Genomic DNA, 19,068 nt, shown 5'->3' on the forward strand with positions numbered 1-19,068 from the left:
ATGTTAAAAATTAGTATTAAATTGAAAACCCCTTTTATCCTTTTTTTTGAAAATCCTATTATCATAAACTATGACCCATATGAGGAAACACATTATTTTCTTTTTATCGTTGAAAGATCTGACAGGTATAGTTAAACATTTAGGAAACCACATGCATCTTTCAGGACCAGAATGTACACCCTAATTTCCCCTAATGACATTATTACAAACAAATAATCAGCATTAGTTTGAGGAAAACCCTTTTATTAAGAAATTACACCCCCATAAGGAAACCAATAATTTTTAATTTAATGTTTAAATTTAGTACATGCAGTTAATCACTTAGAAAACTCTCTAAATCTTTTTTTTAATTATTATTATTATCATTTGCACCCTTATTTATCTTTCATTACATTGATACAAAGAAATGGTTCTGATAAGTTTAAGGAAAGATCCTATATGTAGATATATATGAAGTTTGATCCCCATGAGGAAACTCATTTTTTTTTCATTTTAAAATTTAATAAATCATTATAAAAACAATACCCCCCCCCCCCAAATCTTTCGGGATCAATTTTTACACCATATTCATCCTCATAATTAAAGACATCAATGCAAACTTGTAAAACAAAAACAAAAAACCTACAAGAGAGCTAAATAAATACTGAATCTTGTAAACACTCTCCAAAAGTAAAAATTATTTAAACAATTTTACTCTGCTTCATTTTCAAATTCATTGAAGTTTACCTCTTTTTTTTTTAAATTGAAGTTTATTGATTTGAGTGCCTGTAATACATATGAGAACAATTCTTTGTATACGAGTTGACCTGTATACGAATTGGTCTGTGTACGACTTGACCTGACAGTGTTTCGACATATCCGGTAAAAAAAATGTCACAAAACAAACCCCTCCATCCTGCATGCTTTATACGAATTACTACAGCCCCCCGAAAAGGAAAAGAAGCTACGTAAGAACTGTAAGTCGTTTGAATAATTAGTGACAATCTTGTAGGAGAAGTTGAACGTGTGAACAAGTGTAGAACCTCTCTGCGTTTCGTCAGCATGTGCATGTGTTGAACAGCTGCACTTGTAATGTAACGTGATCAAGTCCTGCACAATCTCCTAATTTAGCTACATAGCTTGGTTATAACACTTTTTTTAAAAAAAATTGACATTTTAAATAACATGTCTTTTTTTCTTGTATTATTTTCATAAAATTATTTTGCTAAATAAATGAGAAATGTTTGGAACATATTAGTATGATTTTGATCAACGAAATCGATGCAATGCAATGATAAACAATAATTATTACCGTCGACTGACTAGATAGAATGGTCTTTTCTTAAAATGACACATGTCCAACTAACCCGGTTAAATGATCTATAGAATTTGTGCCCTTTACTGTAATTCTTAGTAGCAAATGAAAAAAGAAATATCTCGGTTGTATCTTGCCTATATTTTCATTTGATTGGTCTCAAATACCTACAATGTTGCTCATTTATAATCCCATTTTACCACAGTAACGGTTTTGGCAATGAAATCACTGGTCGCCATGTTAAAGATAAAATCCGAGATAATTCGAGTGCAAAATGGCAGGCAAATTCAAACAGACACTTTTTGCCTCTGCTGGGGTTTGAACCAGGGTCCTGTGGCACGCCAGTCAAGCACTCTACCGAGCAAGATGATGGGTTAACCCACTAGCCAGAGCTAGTAGGAATGCAATATACCTGACTCTACCACAGATATATTAACAAAATGCCTTTGTATGACCCATTATATTAATAATGAATATTTTGTGGACTTAATTACATATGCATTTTCAAAAAGGTTTGTAATATAAATGCTGTGTTTTACCCCTGCAGATTGTTTTTAACAGACTTAAAGTCGATGCGAAGCAGATCCGCTTTGCAGCTGCTACATTGCAAGTATATGGGACGAATTCTTACTGTGACCTGAGCGAAGCCTGGTCACGGTAAGATTATTCTTTCTATAGATTGACCAGTACTGAATAGGGTATAGATTTGGCGGTGCTTTAAATGTTCCTGGGTGTTGTTTTGAAATCTTTTTTTTTCTTTGGCTGATGTATGCTATATTATTGCTGATAGTAATGCAATTTTGCTTTATTTAGAATTTTGTCCTAAAAACTTATATTGGAAGCCATTTTACCATTTACGAATAAATCAATAAGTTCTGAATAGCATAGCTGTTTCCATGGAAATCGAATGCAGATAAAAAGTTTTAGCCCTATTTAAACACCATCAATTGAACCTATTGAAAAAGAGGTTTGATGCATACCAACCAGCTATTGGCAATTCTTTTAACCTATACAGTTAATTTAATTTGCATGGATTTAACAAACAAGATCACTATAACAATACTTTAGACTACATGTAGTTTCTAAATTCTAATATCTTGTCGGAGTACAGTTGCCGCACCTCCATTTATCATTACTGTGGTTCAATATGATTTATTTAAGACTTAGTAAGAAAATTTAATGAATTCCAGAAGTAATTGTTTTAATCTATTTCTTCATATAATCCTGAAACAGACAAAAACAAATTGAGTTTTTGGAATTTGTAAAATGGCAGCTTAATAAGATTTTTCATCCTTCTGCATTTTTAAAAATTTATATCCTGCATGCTTATATGGGTATGTAAGAATAATACCAAAACAACTTTTGATAGAAGAAATCTTGTTACATGTGAAAATATAAGGCGTCAACAGACTATTTTATGCACATAATAACGTTGCAATGACCTGGCAAAGCAAAAGTTTAATATTGGTTGACTAATGTAAGACTGTAGTATTGAATACGTACATGTATATGACCTCAAAAACTGAAACTACTGCAAAATTTAAACAAGCATTATAAGTGTATTATATTAAAGGTAATGATTTTTTCTCCAACTTTTATTTCCATAACTATTTGCTATTCAACATATGAACTATTCGGAACTGGTCAACGACTGTATGAATAAAATTAAAGATTTACTATAAATTACAAAAGAGGTAGCCTAAGGGGACATTTACTTTTAAGTTGAAGTTTCTGACTAGCTTAATAATAATTCGGATGCTAAAAAGTTAAAGTCAAGTGAAGAAGAAGAGTAAAAATAGATATCAAAAACAGTTTCTGTGGTTAAGGAATAAGGTGCACCATCCAGTCTTTAATCTATCTTTCTATAGACTATCAGATGATGAATCAAATTGGCTTAAAAATAAGCCCTTTTCTGAGTTTCACATCACTTTATAGCAAGATACAGGAATGCCTATAGGGGGCAGTCTGCAGAAATCCAACCCAGAATATTGGTAACAAAAAACACGAAATTCCTCTCTGACACAAACAAATAAAACTATTTCAGGGGGAGGGGATTGTAGCAGCTCATCTCATGACTTGAGGGTGGTACATTTAAAGGAAAAATTCAAATTCTAGATGGGGAGGGGGTGGTATATCTGGATGGAACAATGCATATAAAAAATGGCAGGTGAATAAACAAGGATGTTTTGCAAATAGGGCACATGTTGAAACATTAGATTGAAGTCATCATGGTAATACATGTAATTCATGAATTGTTCATGTCTAGTTGTCTATTTCTTGAACACCCAGCTAGCTACATGTACATCATTTTGACTATGTCTGTGGTTATCTGAATCTAAGATCAAGGAAGAGGAGATTTGATATTAGTATTGACCCAAATTGTTGTTTTAAAAATTACAAGAGCCTTTTTTATTTATATTACAGAGATAAAACAAATACATACATGTATGGAGAACTCTCTCGGTAGTGTGCGCATGATGTATGAGTTGTCTAATTGTATGGTCTAATTTCAATTTGGTTGGACTGACAATTTATGAATATGAGCATTTTTACTTTCTAATTTTCTGTCTAAAATGTTAATCAATTAAACCTTAAAATGAGTTGTTTAATCTGCGCAATTCTCATCTGGTTTAAGGTTGAGGCTGACTTTAGTTTGCATGGTTCATGTTTTTGTGCATTCTGATTGAGTAAAATACAGTGTATTTCAACCTTTTAGGATTTTTATATAGATATAGACATTTATTAAATTGAACACAATAAACACATGATAAACAATTTTTTTTCAACAATTTTTCTGTGGTTTGGTAGGTGAGCATTGCCATTGATCTTGCTTTATATGTCGACATTATGATAAAATGAAGCTTTGTAGGAGTATATAGGAAAAAAGAAAAAGTAAAAATGGTAACCCTTTGAAATTGTATACACTAAATGATGGTATCTCCAGGGTTATTTTGCTTCATTTTGAATGAATCCATCATAGCAATTAATCTACATTTGTAATACATGTACCCAAAAAACATGTATATAGCAAAATTTATCAACTGTTCATATTTTGAGATGACCCTCACTTAAACTAGATGGTTGAATTTAGTATTTTTTACATATAAGGTACACAATGATATTGCTAATCGCGATATCACAATTCAAAGAAAATCTCTATTGTAGTATTTTTTTAAATCTTCTACGAAGTGCGGAAAATGAAAATTCTCTAAATATTCCTATAGAAAAATATACCTGTATTTTGAGATTGCCCCCAAAAAGAACCAGATGGTTGCTTTTTCTTTTTTTTTAAACTAGAGCTGATGTAAATTACATATGGTTAAAAATAAAGAGGTTTTCTAATGGGTTTTTTTTATGCACCCCCCCCTTCCCCAATCGACCAGCTTAAATTATACTTGAGTTCAGGAAATCAGGGACATACACATGTATGTACACTTAGGTGCCAAAAGTAGGTCAATTTATTTTTTCTTTTCACCATATATTAATTGAAATTTTTTTTTTTTAGAATTGTTAAAATGAAACCCTTTGACCATGTACATTGAAAAGACTTGGATTGATACATTAAGAATTTTTCTAGCTCTTTTTGCATCTTATTTGAATATTTTTCCAACCTTCTATTACTGAAATTTAATATAAACATGCAGTTCAAAGTAAGATTTTTCGGCTCATACAGTGCAAAAAATATATAGTAGAGCTCTTAAAAACTATCTCAGTGTTGTGTTTGAAATATTCAAATTTTACAAATGAGTTGTCAAAAACTAATGTACGACAACAAGTGGAAATTGAATCTACTATGCTGGAAATCAATATCAACTTCTTCAAAATCTGACCAATAATCTGACCTGAAAACCTTTTTAAAAAAAGTCTTGTTTTCGATGAAATATATAGGGAAAAACAAAAAATTGACATACTTTTGGCGCATTAGTGGACAATCATGTAATAATGCCTGATATTCATGGTCTGTGTGTTGCCTCTTTACCAATCTTGTGCAGTAAGTTTCAATTGAATAACATATACATTATTTTATACATGTGAATCAACCCACCTTGTGTAATGAGTTTTCTTGCAACCAACATTTACCATGGTTGGTTGCATTGCCAACAATTTTATGTATTTCATATACACATGTAGTGTCAATTTTCTTGCCAATATAATATATATTTCCTAGACACATATAGCAAGTTTCCCAATTACACCAGTATAAATTCACCTCACAGATGTAGTGAGTTTCATTGCCAATTAATGTACATTACTACACACATGTAGTGAGTTTCTTGTCCATATTCATTTAAATTACCACACACATGTAGTGAGTTTCCTTGTCCATATTCATTTAAAATACCACACACATGTAGTGAGTTTCCTTGTCTATATTCATTTAAATTACCACACACATGTAGTGAGTTTCCTTGTCCATATTCATTTAAATTACCACACACATGTAGTGAGTTTCATTGCCAATATACAGGTAACTCTCAATGGCTTGAACTTTGATTGGATCGAAGTTCTTGATCGCTGGAAGTGAGTCTAGGGTCCCGATTTTTCCCCCTATATAACTAAGCAAATTTACTTTTGATTTCTCAAACTCTTGATCTCTCGAAAACCCAAGCTTGATCTCTCTAAGTCAAACTGCAGTCCCGTTCATAATCTATAGTTTCTTACTCTCGATACCTCAAAGTCTCCGTGTATCTCCAAGCGCTATACCTAAATAACACCTTAGACGCGGGACTTGTGTCACGAGTTGTTTGTTCAGGCGGCACTTGTCCTGCAAGGTGATAATTGTTTGATGACTGACTATACCAATACCTAATCTATAATTATCACAACCGTTTTACGATAATTTGGAGACGCAATGAAAATGAGAAATTAATTGAGATGAAACGATAATATTGAGCCATGGTCAAATTTTAGAATTATAAAACTGTTAAAAGTATGCTTATCAGCATCATTGTCATTGTAATGATTATATTGCTGAACAAGTTCTTACAGCTGGTGAAGGACCCTTACGGTGGGAACAATGGGTGATACTTAGTTATCACATTTATGACATGTTAATCGTCTCGCACTCCAGTAGTACTGAGCAATTTGGTCTTAATATGATGCATAAAATAAATAATTATATTATGAATTTATTCAATAGTTGTTTGAATTTAGTTTTAAAAACATCCAGTTCTGTATATTTTACTGAAAAGAAAACGTTGTTTAAGCATGAGCGTAAGGTTAGCACTAATTAAATGGCTTTATGAATCATAACATCCGGTAAGACTAATTTTAAAACCCATTGGTCAACCCAGAAAATTCCGAACTCTTGAAAACTCGAACTCTTGAAACTTCAAAGTTTTTCCTTGGACCCATGGACTTCCAGCTATCGAGAGTTACCTGTACAATCCTACACACATGTAGTGAGTCTCCTTGTCCATATTCATTTAAATTACCACACACATGTAGTGAGTTTCATTGCAAATATACCTTTCCACACACATGTAGTGAGTCTCCTTGTCCATATTCATTTAAATTACCACACACATGTAGTGAGTTTCCTTGTCCATATACATTTCCACACACATCATGTACATGTATAGTGATTTTCACTGAATTGGATTTCATGTGATAAATCAATAGTCATCATGAGGTGATAATGATAATAATAATTAAGGTGAAAAGTTAATAATTATCCACCTTATATACATTTAGTATAATATCTCATAACTCACATTAATGAAGTATGGCATCTCATATAACTCACATTTTAATTTGTATTGGCATTCATGTACAACTTCTTCTTCTTCTTTTTTCTAGCTTATGTAAGTTATAAAGCAGTCAACTAAAAAGATGGCAGCTTATTCAAGGGGGAAAATTGCAGTAAGTGAAATTTTTAACATTGTACATACAGTTGAACTTTTAAAGTATATTTCAAACAACAGTACATGTGTATCGAATACCATTGATATATTAAAGTTATTTGGGTGTGCATATCTCTCATTCTTTAAGTATATAAACATTTTACCGGTGATATCTCAAATTCTCATATTTAGATGTTTATTCTTGTTTTTGCTTAGTGTGACATATTGAAGTTTTCTATAATTGTCATACAGTCACAATATATGCTCAAATTGTTTTATCAGCAATTTGAACAAAATCAGTTGCTCTGTCTGTTTTTTTTGTAAGTGAAATTATCACAACAGAAAAGTGAATTAATCAATGGTTTTATCAAATTTATGATAATAAAAAAAACAATGCGACAGTATTAAGTAATTTACAGTCCCTTAAACCATCTACTTTCCCATTTTTTCGTGCATTCACCATGCGCTCACCGTGCATTCACTGTGCGCTCACCGTGCACTCACAGTGCGTTCACTTGCACTCTTCACTCCGCTCCTTTTGTGCACACCGTTCAGAAAGCGCTCATTGTGCGTTCACCTTTGTTCACTTATCGCTCACCGTTCACTTATCGTTCGAATTCAGTCCGTTTTCATTCATTTTCATTCGGAACTTCAAAAATGAAAGAATCGATCTCAGCAAAATGAGGAAAAAAACCTTGCGTTAAGGTGAAAGGAAACTAATATTACACATAAAGCATCATTTTAATTAGAATTTAATTCGTGGAATTTAAAGTACACATTCTTGAGCAGGTCTGTTTTTTGCTGTTGTTAAATTGTTTTTTATCACTCTCCTAAACAGGCATTTTTTTTGTTGATCCGAAAATGGCTTAAGTATGCAGTTACTGTGAAAATTTTATATTACACAATACAGCGATAAATTGATACACAAATAATATTTAATGATTCATTTTAAGATAGTCAGTCCAGTCGTTTAAAAACAGAAGAATTCAATCAACTAACAATTCGACACATATATATATATATATATATAAATATAAGAAACAGACATTGTATATGTGTATTTTTCACAATTCAAATAATAATTCCTTCGATTCCAAATCACAAACATATCCATGTTCGACAATAAACTGTCTTACTGAACAGATCAACTTAAGATAGTAAACATAAATGCGTGTTAATTTATAGATTAACAATGGTTTTATGTATTATTTAGACATTTTTATCATTACATTACTCGATTATCTGTTGATAAAATTAATATTATGGTCTTAAATTTGGTTTTATTTAACTGTTATTCCTAAACATGCATAAATGGTATGGTATAACTTTAAAGATAATACATGATAGATATTATTTGCAGGATAGTCGATAGGATAGGACTGTTTTGTCAACTTTCAAGATAGCAGCACTGTACGTGTAGTTTATTGGCATGTTTTTCCTGATTTCCGTTAAAATACAATGTAAGGATAACCATCGAGACACTCCGAATAAATCGTTCATCTTGCGTTCACATATCGTTCACCGTTCATCGTTCAGCGCTTCATGTGCACTCTGCCTTCGCTCATCGTTCACCTTTCATTAGCGTTCACCAGATTCCGTTCAGCGTGTGCTTACGTAGAATGTTTCAGGGACTGTTTGTGTAAAATTAGCATTCTAATTTATGTATGTAATATATCTTTTTTATGTATGCACGGTGTCAGGGCTCTACATTAACTTTTTTTCCTTCTTGTCCATTCGGACAAGTGATTATGACCGTGTGCATTATATAAGTAATATTAATAAAGTTTTTATTTTGATCTTGAAATAGTTGAAAAGGAGTTTGCAAACCAAAATGGAAGGCCTTAAGATAATTTGATTTTAAAATCAATGTGATAGTTTAAAAGACAAATTTTGCATATTTTGAAATAAAACTTTTTTCTAATGAGTAATTTATTTATGTGCTAGAAACAACGAATAAGCCCTAGAAGAGAGGCAGAATTTATGTGTCGTTCTGGACTGGACTGTGATGCATTAAAAGTTGAATTGATCAACAGAAGAATTGGTGAGTTGATACACATCTATTACTACTATACATTAAAATAAAAGACTCGAATTTTTGGGCTTTAATATCGAGAAATCAGAAGAGAACTGTCTTTTGTTCTTTATTTTTTAAACATCATTGGTATTTGAAGATTACCAGTTTGTTTTTATTTTTTCTCAATCAAGCTTCGCTTATTAATAATCAACGAAAATTCCTTATAAAAATCCGGAATCATCTGGATTTTTTTTATTCTACAATCTTGCGCATGTGCATTCCATTCACGCTAAATCACGGGAGGCTCTTTAGTTTATGTTTCCACAATATCACACTTGCATGGATAAACTCAGAAACGATAATACACATATGTTTAAATTTTCATTGAAAATTTGCTATATGACCTGAGAGTTTGAATGTCAACATGTTGTGTAAATTCGAAGTGAGTAAAAAACATTGGTAAAAAAGTGTTGAATTCTTCATTAATATGAATTAAATTTTTAGAAGAAAGGTATTTACAGCCTCAAAATGGTTTGTTATGAATAATTTGACTGTTAATCACAATGCAGCTTCAATAATTTTCTCCAAAACCGTTTCGAAGCGATTATGCAATTTTTTGCTACATTACGGGTATATGAGAGGCATTTAAACTGTGGTGAAGGCCTGTCCCGAGACACAGTTAGATTATTCTAACTAAGCAGAGTGTAGTGAAATTAATAGCATTATTGTAGGCTTAAAGCTTGGTTATGTAAATATGGTGTGTCGATGTATCTATTTCATGAATGTCCGATATCATATGCAATATGTCAAACCGTGCATGCACGGGTCAGAGTCTAGTGTAATAGAAAATAGTATCATTTCTTTGTTTTTATGTACCAATCTACTCAGTTTCACACATTTGTTTCCCTTGATTATGCAGATCCTTAAATGAAAAAATGTCATTAGTTTCTGGAACATTTTAGCCACTTGCATTTGATAATCACAATTATACAAATAATTCCATAATAAAAGGCATTTATAAATAAATTAGGTTTTGTACATGATTTGTGAACACACTGTACAATCATGTAATGCAAAATATTCACCAATATTTTTTTCCTTATTTTAAGGATATGGGGTTTTTGCAACTCAAAATTTTCCAAAAGGAAGCTTTTTGGTAGAATATGTTGGAGAGAGAATTGTGCCCAAGGAAGCAGAAGAAAGAGAAAGAAGCGCAAAATAAAACATACTAGTTATATGTTTTACTTTAAGTGGAATGGTCTGAAGTGGTAAGCAAATATAATATATTTATTGTGATTGTTATGAGAGAGAGAGAGAGAGAGAGAGAGAGAGAGAGAGAGAGAGAGAGAGAGAGATTGTTTTATTTACCTATTTTAGATTTTTTGTAATACAACTTTTTCTGGTTCTTATGAAATGTGAAATTGATATCCATATACAGTTTACTAGATGCTGGGAATTGTACAATTTAGGTCAGATTTTGATGACAGAAAATTAATTAGAATTTAATAAAAAAAATTGTCTTTGAATATTCTCACCACCCTGGCAATTTTTTTTAGAAATTGCAGTGTTTGCGGCAGGTTATGAGTTCTGAGAATTGGCAAAAAACCATTGTTACGTACATTTCAACTAAATATGGAGATGAAAATGATATCCTGTATAACTATTTGCACTTTATAAAGGAAAGTAAAGTGAGCATGAGATAAAAAGTTTTATACAATGATTAGGTATTTTCTATTACCATGATTACACTATAATTCAGTGAATAAATCATTCTGACATCTTTGCTTGATGACTAAAATAACACCATGCATACGTAACAGGATTGGAAATATAATGGCGGAGATTTGAACCAGGGCATCCAGAATCACTAGATATGTACTCTACCAACTGAGCTATATATAGCCACCGATGATCAAACCAGTCCCACTTTCACACATATATGTGTAAATTCATTTTCATTAAATACAGGGTGCAACCCTGCAAAAATCTATAAAATTGCTTTTTTAGCTCACCTGAGCTGAAAGCTCAAGTGAGCTATTCTGATCACATTTTGTCCGTCGTCCGTCTGTCCGTCTGTCCGTCTGTCTGTCTGTCCGTCTGTAAACTTTTTACATTTTGAACTTCTTCTCTAAAACCGCTTATCCAATTTCAACCAAATTTGGCACAAAGCATCCTTATGTGAGGGCGAATATAAATTGCAAAAATATAAGTCCGATCTGTATTCAAAGCGGAGAAAACCTTGAAACTGTAGAAAAAGGGGGGTGCATTTTTAAAAATCTTCTTCTCAAGAACTACTGATTCCAATTCAACGTAGTTTAGCATAAATTATCCTTATGGGAAGGAAAATATAAATTGCAAAAATTAAGTGCTAATTCTGTTTGAAATCTGAGTTATTACGAAAATAATAATAAAGGAAATGCGTGTTTCAATCAGTTTAATAGCTTCGGGTTCGGCATCCGGTAATCCGGCATCCGGTAAAATGGGTAGGCAAGACTTGGTCTGGGCAAAACAAAGATTGGCAGTAATTAATCTGCCAATCTCATTAAAATTTCAGGATATTTGATGGACTAGTATATTTGTATTCGCTGTAAATATTGCTGCAAAATAATGCGTATTTGGAATTGACGATTGTCGATCTGCCTTGGCTTTTATTTTGCCACGGCCCGGGTTTGCATACCCATTTTACCTAGACTCGTATTCCATACTTCTAAAACGAGGTTCTTTGTTTAAAGCAGCCATGACATTATACGAAAAAGGGTCGATCTGACTATGATGAATTTGCTTGTTGTGCAACAGTTCGCGTATGAAGGGAAATTTTTGAAACATGCAAAATATATTGTTGCCGATTTTGTGAAGTAAATTGAGGCTAAATATTTCAATGCGTTGACAGTTTTCACACATGACGTTGGTGTTAGCTTGTTCCGATTTTCGTTTCGTTTTCATTATTTCTGCTTGTAACCTGGGAACTATCGTCTGTATTATTTCGTGATTTTTACGTATCTAATCAAACAGAGACTTTGGTAAATCAAACAGTTAACTGTTTACCTGCGCAAATTAAGCAAAATCTGATGTATCAAAAAATAATGAAATACAATTCATTCTATCGGTAATTCGATCGGCATTATCTTTTGCGTAATGGTAGATTAATGCAATAGGTTTTGTTGCGATGCTCGGCATTTTCTCGAGTTTATTCAGTTTAAATAAAGTTTGACATTGCTGACGGAAATATGTAGGTATATACATGTATATATTATTCATTTCGAAAAAATAAATTGTGTTCTTTATTTGTTATAGTGAATGTTTCTTGTGTTTAATTGTTTTCAATTTCTATTTACTAACCATATTTGAGTGTTAAGCTTAAAATTATAAGCAAGATACAGAGATTTGCTCACAATTCTATGTTTGTACACAGATCTTAAAAACTAAAAATTAAAAAAGTAAAAAATTTGTCAATATTTATTAAGAAAATTTTCAAAGTCTGTTCGTTCAGAAACCAACTTTAACATCTTATTGTATTGTAAACTTAACATTTTTCGTCATTATTACTCCTACTGTACATGTGATCCTTCACTTTGTTTGTGTACATTTGTATACACTGATTTTGAACCTCAAATACCAGTGAACTGGTCTTGAGTTAATAAAAGAATATAAAATCTTAGGCCATTCTTTTTTTCCATTTTAAATGCTGAATAGGAAATACCAAGTTAAAAATCATAAGCTGAATGTAATAAACTCATGTGAACAAAATATGAATCAAACCTAGGCGAACTGTGAGCTCTGTATCTTGCTTATAATTCTACAATTGACGCTGAAATTTTGGTTGAACATTAGAAAATCTCTATGAATTAGAGCATGTTAAATACTTGTACAAACAAAATAAAAGAATGATACTTGTATTCTGTATATACATGTATCTACTCTCTGGGGCCCTCTCTTTATACAATAAATAATGTGAAATCTACATCAATTTTGATAGTTTTTCAGACACGAGTAAATAAAAACGACATCTTTAAAACAGTTTCCATATTTCTGACACATTTCTGTTGCGGGGTAAAGTAATTATCGCTATTCCTAAGAATACTACAGCGGAAAATTATCCTGGTTTGTACGCGAAGTAAATAACAGTCATTTAATTTTAATGGAGAAGACAAAATTTTTGAATGTTTTTAATTTGAGGAATTGAGCACATTTGAGGTACAATTTTCTTCTTCACATCTATACATGTAGGGTTTTTAAAATAAAAAACAATAACTACTATTTTTTTTTAATACAATAACTAGTAAGTACTGAGTAGTTGATGAAAAAAATGTACCTATATGCTCTCATATATTTTGATCGCTTTACAAAGGGGGGGGGGGGGGGGGGGCAGAACGAAAATATAGGGATTTGGAAGTTAACAACTTAACAGTATACCTCTACCAAATGTTTAGTTTTATATCTTGCGTAGAATTTTCTTATTCTGGTAAAAAATAATATTTCATGAAGGTACAATGTCAAAGATTACATGTATACAAAAATAAGTGTAAAATTCGAATACTTTACAATATTTATTTTTTGTTTTTCTACCGAGGGACCATATGGCATAATATCTTTTGAACGCCCATTGTTGCTCAGGTGAGCGATGTGGCCCCATGGGCCTCTTGTTTGTTTGTAGCATTGATGCAACTAACACTGAAAGAAAGGGGAAGTATAGAAAGGACGAGGAAGTCGGAAGTCCGTTGAATAACTGTGTTATGCGCTTTTTGGTTACCGAGAATTATCCAAGGCTCTGCCTCTTTGCAAATAGAGATATTAAAGCTGGAGAAGAGTTAAGATATGATTATGGGGAAGCCAACCTACCTTGGCGACAAGTATGTGACAATTTTAATAATTGTTGATGTGTTAATGTGATTTAAATGTCAAAAGGATTTCAAAAAAAAAAATGCACATGGTTTAACATTTCATATTGTTTTTTACAACAAGAATTAGTATAATCAGTGAATCAATTAGTTTTTAATCTGTATAATATTGAGTTTACTGCGCGAGAGTACATGTAGTTCAGAACTGCACAGTAATAAATACTATATAATTTAATAATAAATTGTTACAACTATTGTTCTCTTTAAGATTCACCTGATGATAATCCATTTGATGATAACCCATTTGATGTCAACCAGGACAGTGAGGAGAACAATGAAGGTTACTTTTACTTAATGTTTCTAGTGTTCATTTTGATTTGATACATGTACATGTATTAAAATGTATTTAATATTTATGTGTAACATATGTCATAACAAATACTGGTACACATTTCCTGCACATGTGGTGAATGTCCTTTCCATTTTGAATGCATTTCCCACACATATGAGTGAATTAATTTCTTCGCCAGTGTACATTTACTACACATGTAGTGAGTTTCATTGTCCATATTCATTTAAATTACCACACACATGTAGTGAGTTTCTTTGTCCATATTCATTTAAATTACCACACACATGTAGTGAGTTTCCTTGTCCATATTCATTTAAATTACCACACACATGTAGTGAGTTTCCTTGCCAATATACATTTCCACACACATGTAGTAAATTTCCTTGTCCATATTCATTTAAATTAACTTTTTCAGTGTTTTTGCTTGTGATAACATATGATAACCCAATTGATTTTGTACTATACAGTCCATTAAATTCAAATAACGTATGATTTGGGCGCAAGCAGGGTTTGCTTATTTATATTCAAATATTTAATTGTACAACTGCTGGAAATTGTCAAATCCATCATAAAGCCCTCGAGCTTCATTGGATTTGATCATGCCCCGACCAAAATTATCACCCCATAATACATGTACTGAAAGAATGATTCCTTATTCCTTAATAACTACCACACACATGTAGTGAGTTTCCTTGCCAATATACATTATCTTCACACACGTAGTGAGTTTTCTTTTCAATATACATTAATCATGCACATTTAAAAAGCAGACTTTGATGAAATTGATTTCGCTGACAAAGGTGTGTTTATAAATCATGTTTTTATTTTCTGTCTATTCCCCAAGAATTTTCAAGGCTGTTTATTGATGTGTCTTTTCTTCAATATAGAAACTATTGATACTGAAACAGAGAGTGAAAAAGAAGTTGATGATGATTCCAACACTGCATCCCCTATGGAAGGTACTTTTCATTCAGTTGATTAGATCCAGATCTTTTTTAATATTCCAGAGTTAGGTAGCCTATTAAGGTAGAAGGTATTGCAACAAATGTTTCAAATATAAGTAGGGTGTGCACTGTTCAACCTGCCAACTGTGCAATCCGGTACACTGGACATTCTGACCTCATACTTGTATTTTATTCCCAATTTTTTTTTATAATGTATCTAGGATAAAACACTACACTGTAAGTTTCATAACCGGAGGTTTTATTTGGTCAAAGTACTTTACGTAATTCAACACATTACATAATGTACATGCACAGTAATTGCTTGTTGGCTAGGTTACCGGTACAAAGATGTCCTGTAAGGTTTAAAGTTATGGTCGTTTTAGAGCATAGTTAACTACATTTTCTAGTTAATAGTAAATAGTGTATACTGTGTAATTTCATACCTTTTGTGCTACTTGAGGTGAATTTTTATCGAGATGTAATTAACATTGTATATTGTATTGCAGTTCCATGTAAAAGTAAAAAGCTAAGCACAGAGAGATCATCATGCCCACCCCATGCAAAACCTGAGGCTCAAGGACAAGGTATTATCTTTGATTATATAAATTTAAAACTTTTTACGGACACCACCTGCCAGTTGCCATTAGTGACAGTAACTTAATTGCATATAAATTAGGTATTGTAGATTCAAGTTTGTTCAAATTATGGTCCCTGGGGGTAGGGTGGGGCTACAATGGGGGATAAATTATATATAGAGAAAATCTTTAAAAATCTTTTTCTCAAAACTATTAGGCCAGAAAAGCTCAAATTAAAATGGAAGCATCCTCAGGTAGTGTAGATCCAAGTTTGTTTAAATCATAGTCCCTGGGGGTAGGGTGGGGCCACAATTGGAAGATCAAGTTTTACATAGGAATATATAGAGAAAATCTTTAAAAATCTTCTTTTTTAAGACTATTAAAAGTATTTGGCCAGAAAGGCTTAAACTTGTGTAGAGGCATCCTTGGGTAACTATGTAAATTCAAGTTTGCGAAATCACAGTCCCTAGTGGTAGGGCGGGGCCGTGATGGCGGTTTGGATTTTTACATAGGAATATATAGAGAAAATCTTTAAAAATATTCTGGGAAAGTTTTCGGTCCTAAACTCAGTACTTAGTGTGAAAGCACGGGTTATGCAGATTTAAGTCTGATGAAACCCTGATTCCATAACTAAAAGTGGTGCCACAAAATGGGGGGGGGGGGGGCTATTTAGGAATAAAGAAAAATCTTCTTACAAGTACAACAACAAAAGGGGCTTGGTATTTACCAAAAATAAAGAGGTGGATAAAAATTGGCAGATTTTCAAGTTTTTACTGTACTTAGTTGTCAAGATATTTTGATACTGTTATGCTAATTTGATCAGAATTAAGGCAATTGTTGCTCAGGTGAGCGATGTGGCCCCTGGGCCTCTTGTTTAAATTCTTGGATACAATGAATGAATGAATATCTTTTGACTATATTTCATACAGTTTTAACATTCAAAGGAAGGATACCAATTTTTGAATAAAGACTATACATTTGGGCTGAAGAACAAATAACCTTAATGACAAAAATATGATAAAGATACAGCAATTTTAAAATAATAAAATCTTATTTTTTTTCACAGCCAGTGTTCAACGTCACACATAGACTGCTGTAGAAAGGCATCCTTGGAGCGACAGTTTTAAAATAACTTTATCAAACTAGGGAAAACTCCTGGTCAGCTTGACTGTTTAAACGCCATTAGGAAGGAAAAGGCATTATCAGGCTTCACTTGGCGCAATGTGAAGTTTGCTGTCAAAAACATAATACCTCTCGTCTGAGAAGTTGCAGAAAATGAAATTCCAGGTGGTCGCAACGTTTTTCTATGTGTTATAATTATGTTACCGTAATGAAGTTCGAATGCATACTGTTTGTGCTGTATTATCAATTTATTAATAACATTATGCCAGTATCTAAATTTAATACAGGGTGCATGCATTTGTGACAAATGCTTATTGGCTTATACAAATGTACATTTATTTTTTTGTCTGTTATTCTACTTCCTATTCCATGAAACATTTTGAAATGGCAGAAATGGGTAGACATTATTTGATATTTTAATTGATAAAATATGATCAGAAATGTAAAGAAGGGCACGCATCATGCATGATAATGTCAATAATTGATTGAAATTATTTGAATTCATAAACAAAATTCCATATATCATGAATTACTATGAAATTATGTACTTTTAAATTTTAGCTTAAAGTTGTTTGATCCTAAAATAAAATGAATTATAATTAAGATTCTGCAGTTGATTTATGTTTTGTTTGAAGAAGTGTTCAAAGTCCACAGGTCTAGATTTTACAAAGCAAGTGGCAAATAGGAATTTATTTGATTTAAACAGTATATGTTTTTAAAGAAATGAAACACACATGAAGACTTTTCAATTCAATTAGATTTTCTTATAAATTCAGTCTTGATAGGGTGTGTAAAATTAGCAAGAAATCCTAATTATTTAAGTCATACAGTGATAGTGTAAAGTGTCTTTTATAGGCAAAACAGTTCATAAAAGCATACAAGTTGCAATGGTACTAGACTGTGCATGTCCTTTGACAAGAAATATTACTGTCTCGTATATGTTTCAAATTACAATACTTATAACATAAAATGTTGAATGAATTTACATAATTGAATTATATATGTAATTAACATAAGATTCTTTGTATCGAAGTAGGGTCTGGTGCTAAATATAATGTAGTTTAAATAGAAAACGTGCATATGTGGAGAAAAGTGTGGAATGCAGTCTAATCTTATTTATCCAGAATTCACTTAGTATATATTGTTCTCCACAAATTTGACAATATATGCATCTTGAGTATACCATAATGAATTGATTAGATTAGCCTGAGTATTAGAATTAGTATTAGAATAATTCGTCTTGCAGCTTGCTGAAATTATTAGATCTCTCTCTCTCTCTCTCTCTCTCTCTCTCTCTCTCTCTCTGTGTGTTCAGTAATAAATGGTTTATGTGGTAAATTTCCTTTGAATCTTCAATCGATCACATGACTAGCTAGATGTATTGACTTTGGGGTAAATTAGGAAGAAATGCACACTGTAGTGAGTTTCTGGTGTGTATTCACAATGAGTCATGTGACCTCATGTAGTGACTATCAGGTATAAAATCATAAACATTTACAAAGAGATTTTGCCTATTTCAAATAGCAGAATAGTAAAAAGATGTCTTATATTACTTAAAATTATTAATATATATTGAATAGCACAACTAGAACATAGTGTAGTGAATTTCAGGTGTAAAGTCTGATGTAGTGAGTTTCGGCATAATGCAAGTATGTGTGTGTGTGTGTGTGTGTGTGTGTGTGTGTGTGTGTGTGTGTGTGTGTATGTATGTATGTATGTATGTATGTATGTATGTATGTATGTATGTATGTGTATATGATACACTAGTAATTTTACCAAGACTTTAGATATTGTAAGGTCTTCAATGCTTTCAAATAAAGTTTCACTTACATGTATCCATAGACGTCGAAACCCCCTGGGGGGGGGGGGGTGGTAGGGGCTTAGCGAAATGATATTTAAAAAATCAGGTGATAAAAAGCAAACATATTCTAATTTATCAATGTTTAAGAAATAAATTTCATTTTTGGAGGTTTATGATGTTTTGATTTAGCCAAATTGATATACTCCTGCGGTAATTTTATTTATATCAAAACAGGCTCGGGGCGAATTACATTGTTAAGTAATGCATTACATTACCATTACTTCA

The 19,068-nt window shown here is 32.1% G+C and overlaps 1 pseudogene; it reads left to right on the forward strand.

The window, feature by feature from the left end:
- Positions 1–809: 809 nt before the first annotated feature.
- On the forward strand, positions 810–17,587 carry LOC128180946 (N-lysine methyltransferase KMT5A-like; annotated as a pseudogene).
- Positions 17,588–19,068: the final 1,481 nt, after the last annotated feature.

The sequence above is a fragment of the Crassostrea angulata genome, chromosome 4 (assembly GCF_025612915.1).
Source record: "Crassostrea angulata isolate pt1a10 chromosome 4, ASM2561291v2, whole genome shotgun sequence".
Taxonomy (NCBI): domain Eukaryota; kingdom Metazoa; phylum Mollusca; class Bivalvia; order Ostreida; family Ostreidae; genus Magallana; species Magallana angulata.